This window comes from Prunus avium, unplaced genomic scaffold, assembly GCF_965620075.1.
Source record: "Prunus avium unplaced genomic scaffold, drPruAviu1.hap1.1 HAP1_SCAFFOLD_26, whole genome shotgun sequence".
Taxonomy (NCBI): domain Eukaryota; kingdom Viridiplantae; phylum Streptophyta; class Magnoliopsida; order Rosales; family Rosaceae; genus Prunus; species Prunus avium.
In genome coordinates, this window is record NW_028276885.1 from 212,501 (window position 1) to 220,000 (window position 7,500).

A 7,500-nucleotide genomic window follows, 5' to 3' on the forward strand; every position below is an offset into this window, starting at 1 on the left:
CCTTGACCAAGCCATTCAAGCCATGCGTTGCCTTCGCCTTGGCATGCCGTGGCCTTGCCTCGCCATGCGATGCATTCCGACAAAGTGACGCGAAGCGGAAGCCTATCATGGCGTAAAAATGTCGACAAAATTTTTCGACATTTGAATAATGGGGTTTGACAAGGTTTGAAAAATTCAATACAAATGGTAGGCTTGAATGTCGACAAAGTGACGCGAAGCGGAAGCCTACCACGGCGTAAAAATGTCGACAGAATTTTTCGGACCTTGTCCTGCCATGGGCTGCGCGCAGCATGCCGGCAGCCTGTGCGCAGCGTGCGCACAGCATGTCGGCAGCGTGCGCGCTGCTGAGACTGTCGACAGAAATTTTCGAAACTTGTCCTGCCATGCGCGCGCGCAGCGTGCGCACAGCATGCCGGCAGCGTGCGCGCACCATGCCGGCAGCGTGCGCGCACCATGCCGGCAGCGTGCGCGCACCATGCCGGCAGCGTGCGCGCAGCTTGCGCGCAGCGTGCTGATTCTGTCGACAGTGAGGCTAGCGAAACTTGTCCTGCCATGGCGTGCGCGCAGCCTGTGCGCGCAGCTTGCGCATCTGTCGACAGTGAGGCTAGCGAACTTGTCCTGCCATGGCATGCGCTGTGCGCAGCCTGTGCGCAGCGTGCACGCAGCTTGCGCATCTGTCGACAGTGAGGCTAGCGAAACTTGTCCTGCCATGTGTCACGGCCCGCATGTTGGAGGTTCAACCCAACAACTATTGGGCCCTTCTAGAAGATTCATTTGTGAAGGTCAAGCCCAACAAGAGAAGCTCAAGGCCCGGCCCGTCGGATGGATCATTCTAGATCCCTTTACTTAATGTCTAGATTCAATGTATCTGTAAAGTTAGGTAGCAACGATTCTAGACCGTTAGATTGTTTCGATCCTAGCCCTCCATTTTAGGGTTTGGTGAGCTAGGACCTCTATATAAGGAGGGTTCCTCATTAGGAATCCTCACCTCACAACTTGTAAAGCATAGTAGCAATACAAGCAAATATTCTCCCAAACTCTCTCAAGTGTCCTTAAGTGTTCTTGAGCGTTCTTATCGTTCTTGCTCTTGTTCTTGTGTTCTTGCTTGGTTCGATCTTATTTTGCAGGAAGGAAGGCTGACTTAGCTTGTTCGGAGAGGCGATCAAGTCTAAGGCCGCACGGAAGGAAGGCTTCAAGAGTCATCCCGTGACAGTTGGTATCAGAGCTGAAGCTCGAATCATTCGAAGAAACATGTCGAAGAGCGAATCCGATATAGATTGTGATACATCCAAGGTGAATATGGAGCGTGGGGGCAAATCAAAAAGGGAACGATCTAGAGATGTCGTAGCCACGATGGAGAAGCGGCTTTCTAAGATGGAGAATGCCGTGAACGAGTTTGATCAGAGACTCGAGGAGGACGTCCTTACGAAGGTGGGTTTCGAAGCTTTTGTGGAAGAGCTTCAAGGCCAATTCCAGGGAGCCCTCAACTCCGCGCTAGACATGATGAAGCTAGATGTCCAAACCAAGCTGGATCACTTCTTGGCGGAGCTTACTGCGCTTCGTGATGAGGTGAAGGATGTGAAGGGAGATTGGGCCTTGTGCAAGGAAGCTGTCCTGAACAAGACTCGGACTCCGAAGGAACCAAAGGTGTTAGATTCCTTCAAACCCAAAGCTTTCAATGGGAAGAGGGAAGCGAAGGAGCTAGACACATTCTTGTGGAATATCGAAAGGTATTTCAAGTATCTGAAGATGGACGATGATGAGTCCAGAATCACTACGGCAACATTATTTCTCACTGACAATGCTCTCATGTGGTGGCGTCGTCGATCCATGGAAATCGACCAAGGTACGTTTACACTAGATACCTGGGATGCATTTAAAAAGGATATTATGCTACATTTCTATCCAGAGAATGCCAAGTATGAGGCAAAGGAGAAGCTGAGATGGCTAAAGCAGACGGGGAGCGTGAAAGACTATGTCACCACGTTCACCAACCTGTTGTTCGAGGTGCCAACCATGACAGATGAAGACAAGCTCATGTACTTCATGAGTGGCCTACAGAATTGGGCCAAACTGGAGTTGCAAAGGAGACATGTCCAAACCCTGTCAGAGGCAATTGCTGCAGCCGAGTCTCTTGTGGAGTTCAAGAAGACAGATCAAGGTGACTCAAAGTTCAAAGGCAAGAAAAGTAGCAGTGGATCCGGTGGGGGAGATAACAAGCCGAAGGAGGGTAGCAAGTCGGGAGATAAGTCCGACAGTCACAAGCCATTTGCGAAGAAGAATGACAAAAGTGACAAGGGGAAGGACAAGTCGAAGCTAGCTTGCTACTTGTGCGACGGACCGCACATGATGCGGGATTGCCCACAAAAGAAAGCCTTGAATGCCATGAACCAGGAGAAGGAAGAGGAGGCCAACAGGGAAGCAGGGATGGGAGCCATTCACCGCTTCAATGCCCTACAGGCCAAAGTCCCCAAGCCACAGGTTCAAGCCAAAGGCGTGATGTATGTCGATGCCATGGTGGATGGCAAGACAACCCGTTGTCTAGTGGATACGGGTGCTTCTCACAACTTCATGTCAGTGCGGGAAGCAAAGAGACTTGGGTGCCGGGTCTCAAAGGAAGCAGGCAGTATGAAGACAGTGAATTCAACTGCTAAGCCAATTGATGGAGTAGCTCGTGGTGTGGAGCTGCACATTGCCACTTGGAAGGGAGTAGCCGACTTCTCCGTGATCTCGATGGATGACTACGATGTTGTGCTTGGAATGGAGTTCATGGACAAGGTAAAGGCATTTCCCATTCCATTTTACAATACTATGTGCATAGCACAGGAGGGAGCAATACCATGCATGGTGCCGGTGATGAGGCAACAAGGAGAGTCGAAGCTCTTGTCAGCCATGCAGTTTTCCAAAGCTTGGAAGAAGGGCGAAGAGACGTTCCTTGCGACTGTAAGGATTGAGGCAGTTGAGAAGGAAGTCCAACCAGTCCCTAGAGCTGTAGAAGCAGTCCTTAAAGAGTTTGCGGATGTCATGCCGAAGGAGCTGCCCAACACTCTACCACCTAGGAGAGAGGTGGATCATGCCATAGAGTTGGAACCGGGTGCCAAGCCCCCTGCCAAAGCGCCATACCGGATGGCACCTCCTGAGTTGGAGGAATTGAGGAAGCAGTTGAAGCAGTTGTTGGACGCTGGTTACATCCAACCGTCCAAGGCCCCTTATGGTGCCCCAGTTCTTTTCCAGAAGAAGAGGGAAGGAACACTGAGGTTGTGCATCGACTACAGGGCGCTAAACAAGGTGACCATCAAAAACAAGTATCCAATCCCTTTGATTGCAGATTTGTTTGATCAGTTGGGAGGAGCTAGGTACTTCACCAAGTTGGACCTGCGCTCGGGATACTATCAAGTGAGGATCGCACCGGGAGATGAACCGAAGACCGCATGTGTGACAAGATATGGGTCTTATGAGTTCCTCGTCATGCCGTTCGGCCTGACTAACGCCCCTGCTACTTTTTGCACTCTAATGAACAAGGTATTCCATCCTTTCTTGGACAAATTTGTTGTGGTTTACATCGATGATATTGTGGTGTACAGCAATTCTCTAGAAGAACACCTCGAGCACTTGCAGAAGGTGTTCAAAGTTCTGAGGGAGAACCAGCTATATGTGAAGAAGGAGAAATGCTCATTTGCCCAAGATGAGGTGGAGTTCCTTGGTCACAAGATACGGGGTGGACAATTGCTCATGGAGGAGGGCAAGGTGCGAGCCATTCAAGAATGGGAACCACCAACCAAGGTACCTGAGTTGCGGTCTTTCCTTGGATTAGTCAACTACTATCGCAGATTCATCAAGGGATATTCAGCCATTGCCGCCCCCTTGACGGATTTGCTGAAGAAGAACAAGACGTGGCTGTGGACGCCACTATGCCAACGTGCCTTTGACAACTTGAAGAAGGCACTTATGGAGGAACCAGTGCTGAGACTTCCTGATCTTAGCCAAGCTTTTGAGGTACACACTGATGCATCAGATTTTGCTATTGGTGGTGTACTCATGCAGGATGGACACCCATTGGCTTTCGAGAGTAGGAAGCTCAATGACACCGAGCGGAGGTATACCGTTCAAGAGAAGGAGATGACAGCCGTAGTGCACTGCTTGCGAGTTTGGAGGCACTACCTACTTGGTTCTCAGTTCGTGGTCAAGACTGACAATGTTGCCACAAGCTACTTTCAGTCCCAACCGAAGTTGTCACCCAAGCAGGCTAGGTGGCAAGACTTCTTGGCCGAGTTCGACTACAAACTGGAGTACAAGCAAGGGAAGACAAATGTCGTTGCTGATGCCTTAAGCAGGAAGGCCGCACTTGCAGCTGTTGTACAACCACAGAGTTCCCTCATGCAGAGGATACGAGAGGGCTTGTTGCATGACCCCCAAGCCAAAAGTCTACTAGAGCTTGTCAAAGATGGGAAGACAAGAAGATTTTGGCTCGATGATGGTGTTCTATATGCAACAGGGAAGAGAATCTATGTTCCAAGGTGGGACAATTTGAGGCGAGAGCTACTAAAGGAGTGTCACGACTCGAAGTGGGCGGGACATCCAGGCACCCATCGAACTTTGGCGTTGATGAGTGAAGCTTACTACTGGCCACAGATGCGGGAAGATGTAGACTCGTTCGTGCGGACTTGCCTTGTATGCCAACAAGACAAGACCTTGCAGAAGCAGCCGGGTGGGTTGCTAGAGCCACTTCCTGTTCCAACCAGACCATGGGAGAGTATTTCCATGGACTTCATTGTGTGTCTACCCAAGTCAGAAGGGTGTGGCTCTATTTTGGTGGTGGTCGACAGGTTCACCAAGTATGCTACCTTCATCCCCGCACCGACAGATTGCAAAGCGGAGGAAGCCGCACGCTTATTTATGAAGCATGTGGTGAAGTATTGGGGGGTCCCGAAGAGTATTATCAGTGACCGTGACACTCGCTTCACTGGTAAGCTCTGGACGGAGCTATTCAAGCTACTTGGCTCACAACTGAACTTCTCTACCAGCTTTCACCCACAGACAGATGGCCAGACGGAGCGGGTGAATGCACTGTTGGAGTTATACTTACGGCACTATGTGAGTGCTAACCAACGAGATTGGGCAAAGTTGTTGGATGTTGCTCAGTTCTCGTACAATTTGCAGCGGTCAGAGTCGACAGGGTCAAGTCCTTTTGAGTTGGCAACGGGACAACAACCTATGACTCCAAGCACAGTGGTGTCAGGCTACACGGGGAGTAGCCCTGCTGCATACAAGACGGCCAAGGACTGGCAGGTGACTAATGAGCTTGCTCGGGCTCAATTAGAGAAGGCAACTCGGAAGATGAAGAAATGGGCGGACAAGCATCGGCGTGATGTTGTATTCCAACCAGGTGACCTGGTTTTTGTGAAGCTCAACCCCTCTCAACACAAGTCCACTAGAAAGGTACACAAGGCGTTGTTGAGGAGATATGAGGGCCCATTTCCTATCCTCCGAACCGTGGGAAGAGCTGCTTACCATGTGGAACTACCGCAACGACTGAAGATTCATCCGGTGTTTCATGTGAGCAATCTCAAGCCCTACCATGCCGACCCCGAGGAGCCAAGTCGTGGGGAGTCTCAACGAGCTCCGCCTTTGATGGTGACTTCATTTGACAGGGAAGTTGAGTGCATCATGGCCAAGCGAGAGGTGCGAAGCAAGGGTGTACCGAGGTACTTTGAGTACTTTGTCAAATGGAAGGGCCTGCCAGAGTCCGAAGGAAATTGGGAGAAAGGGGAGTCCTTATGGCAGTACAAGGACTACATCGAAGCATTCGAACGAGACGGGACAACCTCGACGACGAGGACGTCGCCAGATTAGGTGGGGGAGGATGTCACGGCCCGCATGTTGGAGGTTCAACCCAACAACTATTGGGCCCTTCTAGAAGATTCATTTGTGAAGGTCAAGCCCAACAAGAGAAGCTCAAGGCCCGGCCCGTCGGATGGATCATTCTAGATCCCTTTACTTAATGTCTAGATTCAATGTATCTGTAAAGTTAGGTAGCAACGATTCTAGACCGTTAGATTGTTTCGATCCTAGCCCTCCATTTTAGGGTTTGGTGAGCTAGGACCTCTATATAAGGAGGGTTCCTCATTAGGAATCCTCACCTCACAACTTGTAAAGCATAGTAGCAATACAAGCAAATATTCTCCCAAACTCTCTCAAGTGTCCTTAAGTGTTCTTGAGCGTTCTTATCGTTCTTGCTCTTGTTCTTGTGTTCTTGCTTGGTTCGATCTTATTTTGCAGGAAGGAAGGCTGACTTAGCTTGTTCGGAGAGGCGATCAAGTCTAAGGCCGCACGGAAGGAAGGCTTCAAGAGTCATCCCGTGACACATGGCATGCGCGGCGCCTGCGCGCAGCCTGCGCGCAGCATGCGCACAACATGCGCACAGGCTGTGCGCAGCGTGCGCGGAGCTTGCGCGCAGCTTGCGCATCTGTCGACAGTGAGGCTAGCGAAACTTGTCCTGCCATGGCATGCGCGCAGCGTGCGCGCAGTCTGTGCGCAGCATGCGCGCAGCCTGTGCGCAGCGTGCGCGCAGCTTGCGCATCTGTAGACAGTGAGGCTAGCAAAACTTGTCCTGCCATGGCATGCGCGCAGTCTGCGCGCAGCATGCGCGCAGCATGTGCGCAGCATGCCGGCAGCATGGTTCCAGGTTTTTTCAAATGTCGACAGAATTTTTCAAATCTTGTCAAACCCCGTTTTTATTGAAATTTCCTCGCACAATAAGCTCCCCATAAGTAGTCTATGATTTTTAGGACCTTCTCCAACTTACAAAACTAAAAAATTCCTCCCGGATTTGTTTTAATGATTTTTTCAATTTTACGACTTCTAAAACTAATAAAAAATACTTCCCGACTTCAAAAATTTATGAAACTTTTTCCCATCATAGATTGCATGTTTCTTAGTATCCCTGCAAAAAATCACGTCCAAATACCTTGTATTGAATTATTTAGAGCCCATTATGACTCCTCGCGCATAGGTGATGTCTCTTCCTGTCAAAGGGCTAAATGCATAAAATGCTATATAGGGGGGTGTGTGTTGCCTGCATATGCATGGCAGCCCATGCCTTCCTAGCTGCAGCCCCCTTCCCCCACGCCACACCCATGTCATGTTGCCTCGATATGTTGCCTCGGTATTATGGGTTTGGTGTCGGGGTCGGGGGGCTGCCACCCATGGCGGTGGTGGCCGGAATCCGGCCGCCGCCACCACGCCGCCGCCATGGGTGAGGGAGGAAAAAAAAGGCGTGGAAAGTTACGAAATGGGGTTGTCTAGGCTATTTTTTGGCATGGGAGAGCATGGAGTGCTAGGAACTCCTTCTCAAATGCACGGGCATGTCGACCACAACCTCATTTCGCAACAACAACCACCCGTGTGGGGTGGCGGTGGGTGGATAGTCGCGGATTGGGGCTTGCCAAGCCAATGTTTTCAAAAAATTTCATCAAAATTAAAAACAAATGTTTTGTTGCC